The sequence below is a fragment of the Mercenaria mercenaria genome, chromosome 7 (assembly GCF_021730395.1).
Source record: "Mercenaria mercenaria strain notata chromosome 7, MADL_Memer_1, whole genome shotgun sequence".
Classification (NCBI taxonomy): domain Eukaryota; kingdom Metazoa; phylum Mollusca; class Bivalvia; order Venerida; family Veneridae; genus Mercenaria; species Mercenaria mercenaria.
The window spans coordinates 29,117,018-29,139,439 of record NC_069367.1 but is presented as its reverse complement, the minus strand read 5'-3'; the positions used below and the strand labels follow the sequence as shown (position 1 = coordinate 29,139,439).

The following is a 22,422-nucleotide window of genomic DNA, read 5'->3' as shown; positions in this document are numbered from 1 at the left end:
ATATGCAAATTACAGATATAGATTACGATATTTTAACTGTGTATTGACTATTTACTGTCTATTGATACTACTCCCGTTCGATATGATTATCATGAACGGTTGAACTCAAGAAGGTTGTCAATGATAGAACTTAAAAACATACTGTAATGTTATACAGAAATATTTTCTGTATTGAAACGTTTCAATGGGGAAAAATCATAATTATCAAACATGTTAGTGCGAGATTTATAGATTACCAAACATGATAACAGGAAAATATGATATGTAAATAAATTGAAATGAAATAACAGAAAACAGTATTATATTTCAGTCATAAATTGACCCATGTTGTATTAGTTTATGACCATATAGGTATACCTATATTTTTTAATACGCGCATTATTTTATCTCTCACAAACGTAGGTAGGGGAGATATGTGTAAAAAAGATAGCAAAAAGCGTATAGGCTGAAAACTGAAATTCACAGCTTCTGACATATTGATGGTGGTTGTTGCTATCTGAACTGTTGATTCACATTTTCAAATAAGATTAAAGTACCAAAGTGGATACTAGTATAAACTCATTCACTTTTTTTAAAACAAAAATTGCAGTTTTGCATTAATACACACTACATTGCAGGATGGTAGAGCTCGTTTAATAACTGGTAATTGTTTAATGATCAATTCTTCAACATTTGGGTCCAACTGCATTTGTTGGAAAGGTCTGTTTTTATACTAACAAAACAAGATGAACCATTATTATGAAGTCACTAATATCTCTGAGCTAGCCACAGCCTAAATTAAAGATGAACATTTTACGTGGTAAATGTAAGAAATGAAACACAAAAAGAAAGAGAAATTATTAAAAGGACTTTCTAAGGCAGGTGGGTGGAGTAATTAATCATGACATGGAGGAAGGATCGAGAGTTGTTGCTGAATGGAGAAGCAACAGAAATGAACATAAGGTTTATTTCACTTTTTGTTGACTTTGTGAAATCTGGGATGAGGAAAGTGGTATGGGTTGAACGTGTTTGTGCTATATCATTAGACATTTATTTTTTTTATGAAGTAGCTGTCGGTAGAAAGAAGGCTTTAATTGGGCAGATGCATATATATATTTATTATTATTTATATATTACTATCATCTCTGTAAAGAGTCCACCTTTTCAGCTTCAGTCTAACAGATATATCATTATACATGTATAATGTATTTACACATGTATCTCTGACACAGGGAAGATACAGATGGAGACATAACTCAGTCCTCAGGGAGTTGGCTGACTGGCTGGAGGGAGAGAGAAAGAAGGAACGCAGAAGTAACACCCATCAAAGTCATATTGCCTTTGTCAAGCCGGGTGAATCTGCGAAAAGAGACAGTTCACAGCAAGCATCAATCCTAGACGGCACTGCCGGATGGAACATGGAAGTTGACCTCGGAAGGAGACTTGTATTCCCAGACATTGCCCAGACAACTTTGAGACCAGATATCGTCCTGTGGTCCAAGTCGGGGAAGAAGTTCACCGTCATAGAGCTCACAGTACTATGGGAGACAAGATGCGAGGAGGCCTACGAGAGGAAGAAGGCAAAGTACACAGAGCTTCTGAACCTTTGCAGGCAAAAAGGTTGGTGTACTTGGCTGTTCCCCGTTGAAGTAGGCGTGAGAGGGTTTTGTTCACAGTCCGTTTGCCGACTTTGACTGATGGCAGCAATCGGAACTACTGGCAGAGAGAGACGGAAGGCCATCCAGAGACTAAGCCAATCTGCTGAACGTGCTTCTAGCTGGTTGTGGCTGAGACGGGAGGAAAAGAGCTGGAAGCAATCAACCAACGCGCAGTGACTGATCACCACTGTGGGCCCACCCGCCACGAGAGTGTTCATGGATTTTAGGGCCGAAACACCCGATGACGGCGGACTCCATGCTGATGATGTTGGTTGAGGAGCAGTCTACAGTACATAACAGAGGGTACTACGACTGTATCTCTACACACTATATTATATATTGATGAATTATCAAATTTGATATAAAAAGATAACAGGACAATACAATATATAATACGTAACGAAGAAATAATAGGTAACATAATATATATATATGTCATAGATTGACCCATGCTGTATTTAATCGGCTACAAAAAAGTTACACGGCATATGATTTATCCCGTCTCTATATTTTCAAAAACAAAATAACGAATCGGGAAGTAATGCTGTTCAATGAATGTAGGTGTCTCATAAACCAACTTGGCTGGCTCTTGCAGTAGGGTTAACACTATAACAAACAAACACTTTACTTTACTTTACTTAACTTACACGCATGATTTTTATATTTTCTTTCCATGATAATGCTGATATTTCTTTGACTTTATATAAAAGGCGTACGTAGGATTTATATAGGCAGATGGCCCCCAATTTTTGAAAAATAATAAGATTGATGACAGTGTTGAAAATCGACAGTTTTCACTACAATAAACTTTAAACTACCGAACTGTGTCGTTTTTAATAATAACACATTCTCAGTATTGATGTAAAATGAGTTTAAAGTACAACCAGTACAGTTGCTTCGGTTAACATTTTATAACAGCTATTTCATTTATTAATTCTATTTAATATTTTCCTAACCAGAAACTGAAGCAAGGGTTGCTAATAAACGAATTTTGGAAAAACTGATATTATTTGTCTGGCCTTTCTCACGTATAATAGTGGCCTCCCTTGAAGCAAGGTGCTCGTTACCAGGCAATATTATAGGTGGCGCCGCTGTCAACATGTGCATGTGAAAACGAAAGTAGATTGTTTATCTAGGAATTTTTACAACATTTTACCCTTCTACATTGAATTTTTAAGGTAAGTAGATAAAGTGCAATTTTGTTGTGTTAAATTAACTAGGGAAGTATTCATTCGATTCTATTTCAATGGAAATGGAGCAGAATTATTGACACGGTACAGACTGTTAACGTTATCTGTGACACTCACAATAATTTGCAGTAGGAAGACAAAAAATCTACTGACACAGTACAGTGTTTACATTTTGCATTATTTTTCTGATTCAGCCTGATGAATGGTGTGTACTCATTGAATACATGTACTGTATATGACATTAATGAAGCAGTAATTTGACAAATACAAGCAATGAGATATTGTTTATTGATTAAAATATGGAATATTTTTCTGGTGTCCTTCACAAATGAGGCAATTAATCCTTCAGATATAAAAGAATGCTTCAAGGACAACAGAATATGATTGAAATTATAAAGGCTTGTAATGTAGTTTCTTATTATCATTATTATAATATTGACATATTGTGATGTCTTGCACTAATCAGTGTTTGTTTTGTATTATATTTCAGATATAATAGTATGAATATAGAGATGATTATTTAGTTACCTTCAACTGGTCAGTGGTCAAAAGGTATGTCTTTTTGATAATTTTAAAATTTTCCTTACACACTTTTTCTTATGATAATTATAGGCCTCCCAAGTTAATCTCCACAGTTCTTACCATCTATCTACTTTGTTTCTGCTGAAAGCATAAACATTTTAAAATATTTATGCTATATTCTGTATATCCAGGGTTGCAGTGTATCCCATGATCTTTTTGAAATTTCTGTGACCTATATTTTCTAGAATAAAAGAAAATGTTTGTCATATTTATGCAAGAGTAACACCAGATCAACTGAGACCCAAAATATAGTTGTGGTGTGTGACTTACTTGTTCTCATGACACAATGAAAGATCAGCTGCCATACACATGTACCTGCCAGAACATTACTTTTAATTCAAGAAAGTTGCTTTTAAATCAATTTTGTGGCTTTATATAAATAAATCTAAGGTCATATTCATAAAGCTTCTAAGATTATTTTCATCTAAGATATTCAATAACCTGAAGTTGAAATATTTTCTAATTTAAAATATGAGAAACATTATGAATATGACCTCTGTAATTAAATTAATTGATGAATCACATAATTATGCATATTGGTTATGTCATAAAATATTATTTGACTTTTTTTATTTCAGGAGTATTTCTGTATGTCTTGAAGCATTGAATGTCCCCAAACAACCAGTGTGATAAGAAGGTATTTTAGAACTCTTTTCCTTGCCTTTCACAAAATTACAAAACCTGTAACTGAGGAATTGAATTACCTAAGGAAGATCTGATAAATAAAACTTCAAAACACTAATTATGCTCTGATGTACACACAGATTGTACCTTGTATTTTTATTTATATAGAGATGAGAAGATAGTTCATGTATATATTTGTTTCTGCGCAAGATTCAGAATCAATTTTCTATCAACTATGACAAAAGCAGACAGATTTCAATATATGTCATAACAAAATTCAGTATTTCAGGGACTTCATTTCAAAAGGGTATATTAAAAATTTATCAAGTTGCTTTATATTACATTACAGACCAGAGTATATAGCTTCCCGAAATGTTGAAAGACTAAGCTGTTTTTCTGTGGACTTGTAATTTAAGTATTTTGAATGTTTGATTTTTCTTTTTAACCTTATGATTGAATATTTCATTTCAATTAGTCATGACACTAAGTCTTTTTCTAGTAATTTGCATCTACATTTCAACATGTTTACACTTTTATACACAGAAAGATATTTTTTATTTCTTTCATTCTAGGTATACTATCTAGGTTGAAAACAGCCATGGACAATGAATTTGGAGGTGCATGCTGGAGCATCAGAAATTACATACTTTGAATAAATAATTGCACAATACACATTTACTGAGAAGTGACTAATGTTTTTGTTAAAGTGCAATATCCATGTTTGTAACATTTACATGGGGGTAATAGTTACAGTGTTGAAAGAGACTACCAGTGTTACATTTCAATCTAAGTTACAGTGTGGATGCTAATTCTAAATTCTTGATAATCAAGTGTTTTTAATAACTTATGAATACTAATTATTTATCAAACTGTTTAATTTATCAGATTCCTACATCATTATTTTATATAAAATGCTTGTAGTTATATAATATATGTCAGGTTAGATGGTAATAAATTTTGTTTCTTTGTAAATATCTTACTTTTTGAAAAATGAAAATGATACATTCAGTGGCCATCATCTGTCAAAAATTTATTATAAATGCAACAAAACTGATGAAAAGTTATGCAGTTACTTTTCACAAGTTCATGAAATAGCAGAATATACATAAAATTGTATAGTTTTTCTAACTTGTATCTGGGGCCATCATAAATTAATTGCTAGATTAAATTTTCTTCACAAGGGGAAAGAAGTTGTATTTTTTTATTTTCTTTTTATTTCAGATCAGATATTTTATTTTTGCTTTAATGAGGTTTTAAAGAGAAAAAATGACATAATTATAATAGTTATTTTTGTCAAATGGATTTGACTATAAGCAATAATAACTGAAAGTTAATAATTTATAACATTCTTTATAGAAATAGTCCATAGATGATTTCGGAAACTAAAAAAAGTAAGGGGATGATAATCTAACAATTAGTATAGTATGGCCTTACAAATATAAATCAATAAATACTTACTGGCAATAATATTGATTAGGTATGATCTAGCTTTATGATAAACATATATTTTTTTTGAATGGTGATTTGTTATGAGAAAAAAAGCTGATATATACAGTCTAGAGTCTTCTAGTAAGCTGCATAATTATGATTAAAACTAGCTCCATATTTCTATAAGACAGCCAAGTATCACAATTATATGAATTCTAATGTCAGTTGTGTACACAGCTGAAAATGCATTGCATTCATTTTCTAAAGTAATAGTTAGCATTTGGTCATATCTCATATTTGACCTTCAATAACTGGAAAGGGAAGGCAATAAATGGAATTTATGATTATACACAAAATATGGAGAAGACTGAAAGCAGTAACTGATCAATAATAGCAGAATATTTGTCAAAATATCTTGTAGTTTAGTAGATGATCTCTTTCTTTAAGGGGCTGGTAGGTGAAATGTCAATATCACAGTGACCATAAGACTGAAAAATTTTATTATGGAAAGCTGAATGATAATTTTGCCCATGGTCATCAGGCTTTAAATCATAACAGATGAATAATTTTGGGTCAGTAGATCAAAGTTAAAGGTCACTGACAATTATATAAAGACTGATTCAGGTTATATAAGCTTGAGAACACTTTCACTTATTATGATCATCCAGCATTATAGCATGAATGCCTATGTTCAGTAGATGACCACTATAGTGTTTGGCAAATAGGTCAAAGTTCAAATTCAAACCATACTGAAAATAAATGCAAGTTACATGCCCAGTCAACACTGACGGGCAATCATGGGAGACATGTAATTTTGTGCCCCCCCCCCCCCCCCCCCTATGAGTGGTGGGGGCATCTAGATTTGCTCTTGTCCGTCCGTCCTTACGAGAATGTTGTGTCGCGTCTAGTTCCAAAAGTATTTGGCGTAGAGTCACAAAACTTTACAGGAGTGTTGGTCAACATGTGTAGTTGTGCACCTGGGGTTTCGCGTCCGGATTCATTCAGTCATGTAGGAGTTATGGCCCCTGACTTTGTAAAAATTGGTCATTTTAGTATTGTGTCATGCCTAGCTCCAAAAGTATTTGACGTAGTGTCACAAAACTTTACAGGAATGTTGGTCAGCATGTGCAGTTATGCACCTGGGGTTTCGCGTCCGGATTCATTCAGTCGTGTAGGAGTAATGGCCCCTGACTTAGTTAAAAATTGGTCATTTTAATGTTGTGTCTCGCGTAGCTCCAAAAGTATTTGACCTAGAGTCACCAAAGTTTATAGGAATGTTGGTCAGCATGTGCAGTTGTGCACCTGGGGTTTCGCGTCCTGATTCATTCAGTATTGTAGGAGTTATCGCCCCTGACCTAGGAAAAAATTGTCATTTTAATGTTTTGTCGCACGTACCTCCGAAAATATTTTACCTACAGTCATTATTTCACTACACAAGACCAGACTTCTTGTCAATACTTACTAAAAAAAAGTTTGTGAAACATGTATGTTAAAATGTACTTGACCTAGAATCATAAAACATTAGAGGATTGTTTTATAGCCTATAAAGTGTTCTCTTTAGGATTTTACTCAGTTATGGCCAACTAAGTGAAAAATACACATACGGTTCTTAAAAGTTTGTGTTGCAAACATCTTAAAAATTGTCATTAAACCATGTTACAGTGGCAGGAGTTGGGGCACCTGTGTCCTATGGACACATTTAGTTTCTGTTGCCATTGCTATAAGACCAGCTCTTAAATTGGCCCTCTTCGAAATTGTGCAGTCTCTACATATATTTCTCCAATAAAAGTACTGTAACCTTTATACATACATTTTCACTTTTGTTGCCATGGCAATGAATTATGTTTATACCTTTTTTTTGCATGCAAAACAAAGTAAGTTAATTAAATCCATTTCATTACAGCTAACAGATTTATCTTTATAATTTTAAAAGTTGTGACAACAAATAATGAAAACTTACTTATCCTAAGGAAACATTATTGAACATATTACCAAATGACCTGTTTCCATGGCAACTGAAAGGCTCTTTTCTGCTTTCTTTACATGAGCATTATGAGTTGTCAATTGTAACAGTGATAAGTCCATTAAATATCCAAACATCAAAATATTTAAGTCATAACATGCAAAAAGTTAAAAAATGCTAAATTTTAGCCCCGTTGCCATGGCAACTGAAAGACTCTTTTCTGCTTTCTTTACAGGAGCATTATGAAATGTCAATTGTAACAGTGATAAGTCCATTAAATGTACAAACATCAAAATATTGAGGCTATAACATGCAAAAAGTTAAAAAATGCTAAATTTTAGCCCTGTTGCCATGGCAACCAACAGTAAAAGTACACGTTTTATACTCATAAATGTACCAGGCCAAGAATTTTACCTCTGTACATGATTTTAAATCATACTTTTAAACGTTAACAAAATTAAAACAATAAATATTGATTTTTCAAGAAATTTTTAGTTTCATGATTCCGAAGAGTTATTTCCCTTAGTTAAGACCGTTTCTATGACAATTCTGTTACCGGCTTATGTATGTTTGAATAGCTTGATGTGTTTACATTGATATCTAATCAAACATTTGTAACAGTAATCATTTATTATTTTGTTTTTTCCAATTTATTTAAGTATACCCCCAAGATACGCTAATGCTTTCTTTCACTACAGCACGTAAAGTGAACATTAGATTTTCCATAAACAATTGTCCTTGCAGATTTTAATGTTTAGTTTTGGAAAATACATGCATTTTGGTAAAAAAACGGCACATATTTTATAATCATTTTGGTTGGGGCCAAAATTGGCCCATTTATATCTACTTTAAGATGATTTTTATTATATGACCATGAAATTATTATATGTAAAATTGGATGTATGCATGTAACGAGATACTGTATACGTATAAGTTACTGAAACAAAAATATGTTCTGTTCTGTTTCATTTGGATTTATTTCGTGTTTTTGTTTAGTAAATTTTTCCAATCATATCTCATCTATGTAGTCCTATGCACAACGTACACTGTTCCTGAAAATATCCCTTTTCCAGCATTAAATCGGGATTTCACGGTACTGAGAAGATTATGATAAATCTAATAAGTAGGGTCATCCGTTAAGTGGTACCAAATGGGCCATACAGTAGATTATAGACATCAGTTCTGTTATTGCTGACACATATACAGCATACATGAGATTTTGTACATCTGTGGGACATGTTTGAAAATTATTTACATTATATGATAAGTACAAAGAGTTTAAGTAATATATAATCAAGAAAAATATAATAATGATTAATATTTTTGCAACCAGTATATTAATAGATATAATTTTTAAAATGTGAAAAGATGTACAAAGAGTTTATAATTTGGCCTTGTAACCAGTTCTAATTTATATAGAAATAACCCTAAACACTCGAGGACATGGTAGCATTCGGCACTTCCACTTAACCGTCCATGAAACCGAGCCTGCAACATTTTCATTTTTTGTCATGTTGAGCGAACTGTGGAGTTTCCATTTTTTCTATTACTTTCTATTCTAACAATAATGAATTATGTTGTAGAAAGTAAGGACACCTGGTAACTTTAATCACGCTTTACACTATTTAGTTATAATTATGAAATTAAACCAGTATAAATTATGTTAATATCATTGTTAGGTGGCGAAAATCGTGTATGTGGACAGTGGCAGAAAAGATAAATCATATTCTAGCTCAAGCATGACAACCGTGAGACAAATAGTCTGGCCTTAGTTTCAACGTGAATAAATTTTGGTCTGAATGAGTGAGTGAGTTAGTAAGAGAGTAAGTAACGACTTTAGGGTACACATTGGGTGTCTCCATCTACCATGTTACCTGGAATCCAAAGATATTTCAGGATTGATCTTAGAACCTCAAAAAAAGCGAATGTATTTTCTCTCATCCATCGCAATGATAAAGATATTCGACGAATGTCTTCTGCAACCAAGATATATTTCACTATCTTATACGTTTCTAATCAAAGTTTGAAAGAAAATATCATAATGTGATAAATCTGGCGTTTAATTCAGTTTTATATCCGCATTTGGATATGTAGTGTTTCTGGTGTACAGACTCTAAGCTTTAATAGCTCAGCACGTTAGTGCTATCATTGACACCGAGTCTCATTATAGCACCTAATAGTCAAGCAAACTACAGATCTTCTCTAAAACGCCATTCCAACATTTTGCTTAAAATTCCTTATGTATCTCATTCAAGGCTTGTTCAAACCACTTAATCTTTTCCGAAATAGTGCACTCATAAACATTCTGATCAGGCCTCAAGTTTACAAAACATTTTCAGTCTAAGATGAGTTTGATTATGAAACCTAATTTGTCATTTATATCTAAATTGCATGCTTAAAATCCAATATTCTGTTAATGACTATTTTCAAGTGACTCTTCAGTGCCATAACCATTTCTGTCTCAAACTCAGCTGAGACCAAAAACATTTTTATAAACATGGGACTGGTTAACAGTGGATATGAAATGCTTATGCCATTTACGCGTACACTGTCAACGTTCGCAAGTTTAAGTTATTCAAGCGTCATCAGTCACTGCCCAGCTGGTGACCATGCTCTGTGGAGATATTATGACCTTCTAGTCATTCGTTTGAAGTTTTCCCGTTGTGTTCCGTACTGTCTCGTATTCATTTCAAAAACTTGTCCCGCTTTGGAAATAAATTCCATTTGTGGAGAAGTGAAAGTAAACAATTTCCAAAATTCTTGAAAGCGTTCTTTAACGTTGTCATTCGAAATATCAGCACTCGTACCGTGCTGAAAATGCATCAAAACGAAGATGTGCAACATTTCTTTGACAATGATGAGATTTAAAAGTCGCTACACTGTCCAGTAGGTGACCCCTTAATCGCTACACTGTCCAGAAGTGTGATCCCTTAATTTGGACCCTCTTAGGGAATTCAAGCATCTATCAATCAATTGACAGTCGGTTTTTAGAATAATTTACCTGTTTTGTAAGCTGTTCAATTTTCGTGTCATACAACGCTTTCTTTCTGCCGCGGTATAGGACTTGAGTATTAAAACGGGGAGAAAATGTTCAATTGGCCGGGTAGCTCGGTCGGTAGAGCATCGGAACGGTATTCCGAGGCTCCGGGTTCGAGTCCAGGTCTGACTGAACATTTTTCTCACCCTGTGACAGTTGGGCACCCAACATGGGGCCGTGACTGAATGTATTTCAGTTTAAAAAGGTTAAATTATAAAAAAACATTAAAAAGTTGATAATGATTTAGCTAACATTCTTCTTCTCATACATACACATTGTATACTATTCCAGGAAGATACCAAGCATCATGACGTGTATACTTGATGACGTAGTTTATCACTGCGTAATAACTGCTGTCTCATTCGCCATCAATATGATATGCGACAAAATGAACAAAATGTTTTGCTTTTTGAATTGCCTAAATCTCCCTGCACTATACATTCCCGATGCACGGTGTAATTTCCTACCAAACTAGCCAGTAGTAGGCTACTGTACAAATTAAAATGTGAACAGCACAGACAATACTGCTACAGTGACTAGACAAAATCTTTTATTGCCACTGTCCATGAGCGTAGCGTGGCATAGTCAGTTACTCGGCCGAGTAACATTTAAAAAAACTGAAAACTCCGTAGAAGCAATATAAAACTGATCAGGAGTGGGTATGGGGGTAGGGACAATGTCATAGCATATGAGTATGTTGTTGTCTTGGTCCTCGACTAATAAACTTTGTGACGGCAGATTGGTGTTGCTCTTTTATCAAAATTTCGATAAAAAATTATAAATTTCGTATTTTTTTTTCTAGCTCCACTTGCATTGTTATTGTAAATACATATTTAAATCTAAATACATTTAAAATTCTAAATACATATATGATTTCAGATGCATATATACTATAGCTGGTATTGACCATAAGAACGATCTTCCTAATGGCAATTGTCCATCACTAGTAAAATTTGGAAGGATAAGCAACCGTGTTTGTGACAACTATGAATTCCAAAGCAATATTTCCTAAATAAAAATAAGTTATCTATCCCATAATCAAAGAGAATCAACGACAGCAAAAAGAACAGATTCATAAATTAACATTTAGACTTTGTTATCCTCATTGCCATAGTATAACACTCAATTTCAGTCATATAAACTATCAATTCATTAATTTCTACATGGAAATCATACCGTTATGACTATATATTTCCGGGTCATTATACTGCAAAGCACCTACCCAACCTTACATCACTCCGTCGAGGGAGGGGGTAGTATAAAGAAACCAAATTTCAATTCCAGCCACCTTCTTCTTATGCCCTTACACTCATCTCCCAAAATTTATTGCAGAAAAAAATACCTCAATCAAAATTAATCATGCCATGAATTTCCCAGTCTAATACTACCGCTTTATATTTCCCGCAGTAGTGCACTATGACAAGTCTATATCTGCATGTAGTTCTCGTGTGGCTATCAGCGTGTAACATTATCGCATGCGCATTAACCGTTAGTAAGTAGGCTATAGTATTTATTTTTAACCATCGGTATTCAAGAAATTACTTGAAGTGTTAAAGACCCACCACGACCTAGTGACCTACTTTTTCCTCCCACATGAACTTGGTGCAAACCATTCTGATAATACTGGGACAATTTAGGCTCTCCTTGAATTAATGTGTTTTCACAGCTTCATCTGCAAACTTATTCAGTCATTCTCTTCTCAGTAGAGTTTTATAAACATAGAATAATAATTATCTTATCTTACACTGTAAAATTCCATCCCTCATGTTTTTTATTTCAATGTAAATGAGATGTGGAACCAAAATTTGCAGGTGTGTTGGTGCGCCGTAAAACCCAAATAAATAAATAAATACACTGTAAAAACAAAGTGTGGTCTAAACTCACCTAATACATGAAGTACCGTACATACTTCTGCATTAATTTAATAATATATATAGACATTAAACACATTGTCTTGGCCTTATACATGTCACTGTCAATTTGTAACTAGATACTTGTTATTTCTCATTTTCTCCATGCAAAGAATGTATAATTACCATCATAGAAATACAAAAGAATACAGTTATTTTGTGGCGCGTCTTTACGGTAACTTGACAAACAGCCACTACTGACCTTAACATTTTATAGGAAAAACACAAGTATACATAACTCCCAAAACATACTAAGTATTTAAAATTGAAATTAATATGTCCAACTTCGGGGGCATAATAATCAAAGAACTTACTGTAGTGTAAATAAAACGTTATTTGCTGAAACAACGTTAAAAGATGTAAGGAAGTTATTAATAAATAAAAAAAAAAATTATCAATTTTTTAAGTTAAAATTCGCGAAAAAGATATATATTTAATAACTTAATAATAACATAATATATTAAGCCGCATTAGTTCTAGTGGGTTTAAAGCCCTGCTCCGCGGCTATTTAAATTCTATTTTGTGTATGCAACCCATGATTACAATAGGTAACAGTTAACGTCCACGCGCCACACTTTAGCACGCAAAACCACAGGTATTTTATATAGAATTTTATATAAAATAGACTTTATTTTGGCAGGCGTCACTGCTCATAGTCAGGATTATCATGCTTTTTCAGTGACAATTTAAGGTTAAAAGGTAGGACTGGAGTCTTTAATTTGTGCAATAGCCAGTAGTGTACATGTATTTACAACTATGCTTTGCACGGAATGTCACGGGTCAGAGGGTTAGGTAGACTGGCTGTACTAATCACTATAACCTGGCGCTGAGTTAACAAACTGTAGGGAATCTAAAATGGTAGTATATTCATGGCATGTAACGCACGAAATAATTATACATCCTACACCTTAATACGTTTGAAATACGGTAATACCTCGATTTCTTTAAAATAAAAAATGTGGAAAACCACAGGTCGCCCAACACGATATAAACGAAAATGTTGCAGGTTCGGTTTGATTGACGGACGGTTTGATTGACGGAATTGGAAGTGCAAGCCCTTTAGCCCCTAGATGAGCAGAACTAAACATTTACACATAAGTACCAGAAAGTAATTTAGAAACCTAGGACATACATATGTGCATACTGCCTTTTGTTTGAATAATCTATCTATCTATCTATCTATCTATCTGTGCAATGAATTCTCAGAACCAGTTAATATTTAATTACTAATATCGTCTGGACAATTCCTTTATTATTGTTCCGTGATATAGATTTTATATTTCAGCCTAAACACCTTTCACAAGACTTTCGTCTCTGTATAATTATTTACTTGATGTTTTCCAATAACGTAGTGATTCATTTCACGGAAACTGTTGAAGTTTTGAAAGGAAGACGATTGTGATATCAAAAACATGCAACAGATGGCAAACAATAACTTGGTCTAGAAATCAATATAATGCTTACAACATTTTCCTAACTTCAATATTTAGAAGAGAATTTACCCTAAGGGGGGGGGGGGGGGGGTCCCAGTTAGGTGTCTGCGCAAAATGTTTTTTGATTTTTTCTATATTTTATGACAATATACCTACATGTATTAAGTTTCATTCACAAGTGTTACTGTTATCAGTTTTGGCTTACTTTTATAGAAATTCACATTTAAAGCGGATGGGCTAATTTGACATGTAACCAGCCAGGAACACAATCTCCGTCGCGTTTTTAAAAATGGTTCAAACTTTTTACCTGGAACTTTCGCGATAAAATAACTATGCAATTGACATTTACACAACATGTTGCGTTTTAAATTTTCTTGAATACTTTTTTCAACACAGAGCCACAAAGTGGCCTAATCAAATTTACTGATGTTCAATGGACAAACTTCACCAAAAATCTAAAACATTTTTTATTAGTTGAGATATTCAGGTGTTATTTTCAGAAAATCAAAAAACATTTTGCGCAGACACCTAACTGGGACCCCCCCCCCCCCCCCCCCACCCCCCTTTGGATGAAGAATGAAATAAGAATCTGTTGAAATAGCTTCATCATTTTGTCTGTTTTTAAATTTGGCAAAAGTCAAAGTTTGCCCTCAGCAGTCTGATCAGTTCATAGGTGGTTTTATGCTATTTTCACCCTTTGACCTTGAATATGACCTTGAAAATGGCCGTGACCGGTTTCCACTAACTAGATCTAAACTAGTGGCTATATTGAAACGCATTTGGTTTCACCAAATTTTAGACCGTATTTGACCTTGTGTATGACCATGAAATGACCTTGAGTGACCTAAAAAATATAACATTTATTTTAAACATTTTTTAGTTCGAATACTTGTATGCCATTAGGTCACATGTGTTTTCTTCATTGATATTTAATAGCTTTATTTTTGACGCGACCTAAAAGGACAAAAATAGCGGTCATCTTAAAACACTGCAATGACATTGACCATGAACCAGAATATTATGTTTGTTAAAAACTGTCTTACATACGTTTTCTTCATAAGTATATCTAAATCTGCCTTATAGAGATTAAATTCCGGCCATAGTAAAGAACATTTAGGTATTACTATAGTTACCAGATCTATCCACTCAATTTGTAAGTGAAAAAGTAATTTTGCGCTATTTTGACCTTGACCTTAACCTTGAAATGACATTGACCAGTTCCAAAATTATAACACTTCTTCTTACTACACACAATAGAAGTAAGTTTGTAACATTTGTTCTTTTCAAAGACAGTTTAAAAACTTGTATATGAATCTACCAAATAGCTATATTGTAACGTATTTAGTTCAACTATGGTAACCATGGTAACCAAATGTACTCCTCTAAAAAGGTGCAAATGAAACTGCAATACACACAGATCTACTCTGATATGAGAAATAACAAATTATGTCATTCAGTTTGGAGACAATAAAAAAGATTTAGCTTAAACAGTGATTTTAGACCGTTTTTGACACTTTGACCTTGAAATGACCTTGAGTGACCTCGAGAATATAACAATTATTTATCACTTTCTTAGTTTAGATACTTGTATGTGGTTAAGTCACTTGTGTTTTCTTCATAAATATTTACTAGCCTTATTTTCAAATCTACGTATAAGGACTAAAAATGGCGGCCATCTTGGACGCCATCTTGGATTTCTCGGTCCGCACCAAAAATTTGCAATTTATGCTGGCAGTCCAATAAACTTCAGACCCTCCCAAACATTTTGGTATATGACATATTTTGTAACTTTTGGTGGCCAGGTTGAATGCTAAAACTGGGGGTTTGCTGCTATACTATTTAGAGTATTTACTGCAAGGTAATTTGCATATATTCTGTTGTAACACGTACGAACACATGTGTACTTTATTTAATAATTGAATAATAATTTCTGTGCGTTTATACGGGTATAAAGCACATTGGGACTTCTTGCAAAATCATGGATCGCACAAGTGATACTTGGCCTTCCAGTGTGGTTCATAACCATATGAACGCACAAAAAAAATACCATTCAATTCTTATATTTACATTTTACGATAGCTTGCTACAAAAATAACTCATTTGCTTTCTAGGAGTATCAGAAAATCAAAATAAATGTCAAGATATTAATCTTTCCGTCATCCTATAACAGAACAGTCAAAAAGGCCCGCCCACTTTCAACTATAATTCGCCTTCCGATAAAAATACAGTTCCTGGTTTTTGTTTAATATATTTTAACTCCAGTGAAAATTCATACAGTCGTGTTCTGTGATCGTTGACACCAGAAAATAAAAATAGCTAAAGCTATAATTAAATGTTCTTTTTCAAAGTTTTGGCGTCCAATTCTGAAATAATTTTTGGAACGTGACCATTCCGTTCATGTTTTTTGGTGAAGGACGTCAGATTACGCGTGCAATATCGCAGAAAGGGACGTCGTTGATATTATTACTCTAATGTTGTTTTTTATGAAAATTAACGCATTTGTCGTTCCATAGAAAATGTATAGTGAATGCAAATTTTGTATACAACAAATAAGTTCATGTTATTAATTTGTGAATAACAAATTTCGTCCTGCCTAGTCCAAGTCCTTCCAAAATGTCAGCCCCGCTCTTCTCCCCGACTCCGATTCGTAACGTTTATCAACTTATATAGACCTTTCTTTATATTCCGAGCCGTTTGTGAATGGTTTGTTCTAAACTAAAGGAGCATAGTTTTGGTTAGAAAAGTCACCAAAAATTTGCTCTAAAATTTCCACGGGGAGGCTCCCCGAACCCCGCAGGAGGAGGGGACTCCTCCTCCCACACTCTCCCCCTGAGTAACATCTAAATTGATCACGCTACGCTTCTGAAGGATATTCTATTTTTGTTGTTATCGTTTTTGAAATCATCGTAATGTTTAAACTTTAGTTTCATGCATGACTTCTACATCCGATTTTGACAGGTTTTTGATAACATTTGATGCGTCTACTCATACATTGCGAATGTGTCAGGTCTTATCAAATAATCATTGATATATCTTTCTCACATGAAAGTAAACATTTTCTAAAAAACGTAAACAACATCAATTTTTGCAAACGAAAATTCAAACTGCGTAAATTGCTTTGTTATTTCGGTATCTTGATATGCTGAATTGCACATCGATATTGACGTTAAATGTTATAGAGATGGTACCTAAGGCCACGTATTCAACGACAACAACAACAAATCAAGTGCAAAACTGAAGCGCATACCGCTTACCCCACGCTCGCAATATTGTAACATAGCACCGTTCAGTTAATACGGGAACTTTTGACAGCAAAACCGGCTTCATTATTTTGATGGGGTGATTGTCATTTCTTTTTAACTAACACAACCATTTTATTTATACTGGTGACCGTCTACATTATATTAACAGAAGTTAATGTAACGGCAAATTCAGCAACTCGGTCAATATGCAAATTAGGTAAATTTGTAAACACAAGGTGCGTGTCATAAAAAGGGAAATAACTTCTTTCGGCACAGGTTTTGGTATGGTTTTGGTGTGACCAGCAGATAGAATATACATTTTTATATCGCTCTGTTTTTAACTCGTACATTTTGAGGCCTTGATTATTCTTGGCAAACGAATTTTGTAAAATGTTGAGGGATTCGATGTCGTAAAATTCTTATAGTCTATTTATATTTTTTTCTCACGAATAATGTTTTCTTTCCTATGATCATACCATACCTGTAAATTTTCGACAGTAATGAATAAAAATAATTGTCTTTAAATTATTTCGTTCGAAAATGAAAGATAATGCTCAACTTTTTGTTTGAATGCTTATTCACAGATCTTGAAGTAAACTATATTTTTGGGAAACACATCCGAATCTATGCGTACTTTGGTCACATATCTAAGTAGTCCTAGAAGAGTTATCTGTCACTGGCTTCACTTTTCCAAGTAGGACCAAATTTTTTCGGATTAAATAGTTGCCTTTCAGCATGTAAAATGAAGCATGAAAGTTAAACCATTATATAATTGAGGTACTCCGATATCAAGTGTTCAACAGAAAATAATATCAGATGCAATTTGAATTTTTAGGTACCATCTCTACATAATGTTATATTAAGCGCAAGCTTTTTTTACTTGAAACCACGGATGACTCAAGTATTTTTGGTTTCCATTTGCATGCTTGAATACAAATGTTTTACCTGGGACCTCTATGGCCCAGTGGTTAAGGTCGCTAACTTTGAATCAGTTGCACCTCAACGATGTGGGTTCGAGCCTCACTCGGGGCGTTGAATTCTTCATATGAAGAAACCATCCAGCTGGCTTACGGAATGTCGTTGGTTCTACCCGGGTGATAAAATAATGCAAGGAGCAGCACCTGGGGAAAAACTCAATGAAATGTTGCCAATAGGTCCGGCTTTTATCAATAAAATAATTATTATTATTATTATCTTTTTTTTGTAAACAATATATGATTTCGATTGAAGAAAAATATCGAAGGTGTTACCATTGCCCGTTCCTGGGCAGTGCCAACAGTGTTCCTTTTGTCATCGCAGTATGTTTATGTGCGTGCATGCATGTGTGCGTCTGTGTTTCTATTTAAGGCGGGCCTATTTGGCTCTGGCAGTATTTGCCGTGCTTTATGCTTGCAAGGAATCTACCCTTACCATTTACAAGATAATTGCAGGAACAAATAAATCTATTTCAAAAACGAATTTGTTAAATCTCATGCAGATGATATTGTTAAACGAAGACTGACTTGAAATAGCCGCCTAATTCCCTTTAGGCTTTACATTTTATTGCATTTTTTTTTCACACTTTAAGTTTTTTTTCATTTTCCCGGTGTCGAATTTAATTGTACGTACAGGCGTATCGGCGTATGCCCAGGTACGCCCCTGTAAAGTGTGTCAGTGTGACGAAAACCAACAAATGTTTCGCTGTCAACATAAGTTCTGAAGTTTCATGATATTCCGCAGGCCATGATCCAGGGCCGGCTGCAGTGGGCCCGTGCCCCCCTCCCCAGCCACCCACCCTCCAGTTGGCTGAGAAGTGACCTATAGGCCTACTCATATTACTCATCAAAGATTCACCCTACTAAATCTATTTTGGTAAAGGAAAAATTTTTCTCAAAATTTGTACCCAGAAACGCACCGGAGGTATTTCAAAATTTTCAAGGGGGACAGCCCCTGACCACACACCCCCACCACACACACACACACACACACACATCAAGAGAGGAGTAAGGAGTAACCCCTCCATTATTAGATCTATATTAGACCAAAAACTGCACCGGAAGCAACCTTTTTATGCCTGTATTTCAAAGATTTCCAGGGGAGAGCCCTGACCCCACTTAAATGAGGGGAGTACACCCACTAATAAATGCACCAGAGGACACCATTTCATACCCCCCTAACATGGGCAAGGGCATCCCCTCCAATACCTCGCTATGCACCTTGGCGGTAACATCTTCGTTTTAGACGGTGCCACCCCAACCCTCCCCCACAACCCCGCCCCCACGTCAAAAGTTTCTTTATCCGGGCCTGTTCCGTATGACAGGCCTACAATGAAAATTCATTTTGCATGTGACTATATCAGGGCTTATGTACATGACCGCAGTGATATTCTGTGAAGACTATAATGTTGCATTAGTTACAAGTTGTGGCAATGGATACTGTCATTTTTGCCTGAGTATATTTTTGTAATGAACTTGATGAGTAGATGTAATTAATAAGCTAGTTATACACAGTACCGTACGGTAAAGTTCCTGCAAGTACGAATTTTTCGACTGAATATCTATATAAAGTTTGAATTGCTACAAATCATTTTTTAAGCAATAACTGTTTTTTGTGTTGATTTTTTTTGTGTGTGTGTTTTTGTTGTTGTTGTTGTTTTGCGTTCAACGTGTTTGAAGTTGAATTTTTAATACAGCTATGTACTGTCCCGTTTGTAATAGAAGTAAATGTTTCGTATACGTACTTTTTCGTGAAAAAAAAACAACACAAAAACACGTGTTTTATATCATCGAAAATGAAAGTAACTGACGCGTTTGAACATGCTTCTTTTATCTAGCTGAAGAACAAAATATCCCTTCAAAAGATCATATGAGCCGCTCCATGAGAAAACCAACATGGTGCATTTGCGACCAGCATCCACGCAATCTGGTCACGACCAATGCTGTTCGCTAACGGTTTCCCTAATTGCAGTAGGCAGTTGACCAGATTGCGCGGATGCTGGTCGCAAATGCACTATGTTGGATTTCTCATGTCGCGGCTCATAAATATTATTTTGTCTATAGGTCTACCATGCCTATCAATAGCACAATGCCCCTTTTGGATTTCACTGAACGGCCGAGCATGAGAAATAAAGACGCGAGTTTGGAATTGAAAAACTGGTATTATGTTATTATAAAGAATAAAGGCATTTATTAATTTGTTTAACGTAGTCCCTTATATAGGCGGTTGTCTCAAATTGAAATATGTATATTTTAAATCATTAATTGCATTGAGGAATAATGTTTTACTTGATCGAATGGTCACTAAAAATAGTGAGCACCAGTCAGTACACAAACATGTATTCATGCTATTTAAAACAACCTTTTAACAGACTGTTATCATCCGAACCTTTGATACGATTATAAACAACAGTCACCAATAATGAAAATGAGTAAATTGGGTTGCGCGCATTTCCGCTGTCCCCAACTCTATTATGATATCTACGGCTGAAACAATGATACGCACTTGACTTGAGACATGTATTTATTTTACGTCAATGCTAACGAGTAAGTACAAACACATTTTCAGAAAAAAAGCTGCTTGGCAGAGCCTCGCATTTTATTATTTTATTCAAAGAGTTTAATAAATTCAGTATGAAAAGACACTCATGTAATATCCTCTGTATATATAGGAACGTATATTTATCACAAATAAAATAAAAATAAAAACAAACTGAATCATTTTTCCATGTAGTTACATAATAGTCCTTTATATTGATATCAATACATAGTGGTCCATTCATGCTGGATGTCGTCTAGAGGTATCTTTTTATCGATTGTCAGATTTACCCAATTCCCTGTCCAGCCTGATTTTACCCGAAATATATCGTTTTCTGTGTCTAATATAAGATACTCGTTATCCGTGACTGGGCATTCTTCTATTGCTACAAGGTCGGTGTCATCTGTTAAAACGAGGTTGTAATGTGTTTGGTTTCCAGAATTTGCAATTTCCCAGAGAAACAAACGTGGGACATCGAACAAATTCATGATGTCTCGGATAGGTATTACAATTCGTGCCGGGCCGTGTGGTGATATTGTTGGAAGGCTTCCTTGGAAAAGTGTACAGGTGAAATTAGTTCCATGCAGTAAATGATGGCTTTCTTCTATTCTAGCTTTATTTATCCAAGATGTGTTGTGATAAATAAAATCAAATGATTCCCTGAAGTGAAAACATGATGTGACATTATTTAATCATGCCACGTTTATTATAAAACAACCATTTACGAGTACATGAGTATATCCGGACCAGTAAGTATTCTTTTTTCCCTTTTTATAACGTACAGTGTATTAAAATATAGCCACTGCTCGTTTTTGGTTCGATTCTATTAAGGAGTTATTAAACTAAATGAGCATTAATTTTATCCATAACTTCAGTAAAAAAATATAGTTTTCCTATCATGTTGTACATCTTTTATTTTCTGTGGGTCACCCTTCATATTAAATGTGTGTGTTCTCTTCTGGGGTTTCTGGGATCTGAAAGAAATATGCTGCTGCAGACAGCAAATGTAATAATTTACAAAGAGACAACGATTTCTAGTCTTCACTTCAGAATTTATTCTGGTTGTGCGCATGCGTGACGGAAATTGGCGGTGATGTCAATACATTCAAATTGAGGCCCGTCACAGTGGTTAAACTACAAGTTAGTCAATGATATCAGAAAATTATATTTATGTGGATGTATAGTGAATATGAAATGGAATTATAGAAAAAATATATAGGAAAAATGGAAAAATACATGATAGTAATTCATATGGGATATATACAGACAAATGACCCTGCGACTTAACATTTTATCATTCGCTTTTACATCTAATTATCTACTTTCACTTCATATTTTCTTGTTGCTGTCACAGTAACACCGACACAGTTATATGTCTTATGGGGACATTACAGCTAAAGGTGGAGGAAGAGCCCTGATGCCCCATTCGTGCATTATTTCGGGAATTTATGCACCTGGGTAGAATCACCGACATTCCGTATGTCAGCTGTATGGCTTCCTCATATGAAAGAATTTTGCACCCATTGCGAGGTTTCGAACCCACAGCAACGGTAAATATATATTTCAAAGTAAGCAACCTTAAGCACTCGGCCACGTAGGGCCCACCTCTTCACTTAAACCCATCAGCTATAGGACTTATTAAACAATTAATCAGAAGCTAAGGAATAATGTAATGCTATACTTTATGGATAATTTCTCATAATTGTTTCAAAAGCATATCGAATTTGCAAGTTTCTTTATGAACATTGTTTTCGTTGAAACGAAACAATTGAACCTGTATTCGTTGCTAAACTAGCAATTGGTGAAACTTATGTCTTTTCCAAATCATGAATTCCTTTAAGCTTATCAAAAGGCTGAAATATT

The 22,422-nt window shown here is 34.5% G+C and overlaps 1 protein-coding gene and 1 long non-coding RNA gene across 2 annotated transcripts in view; one reads left to right on the top strand and one right to left on the bottom strand.

Annotated features, from left to right (window-relative positions):
- LOC123543536 (uncharacterized) overlaps positions 1–22,422 on the bottom strand; it is a 37,381-nt gene that overhangs the window by 6,867 nt on the left and 8,092 nt on the right. The gene's annotated exons all lie outside the window — the stretch shown is intronic.
- Positions 2,694–5,005, top strand: LOC123532729 (uncharacterized). The gene is made up of 4 exons (XR_008371661.1): positions 2,694–2,815; positions 3,318–3,379; positions 3,988–4,046; positions 4,606–5,005. It is a non-coding gene; the product is annotated as an uncharacterized LOC123532729 (long non-coding RNA).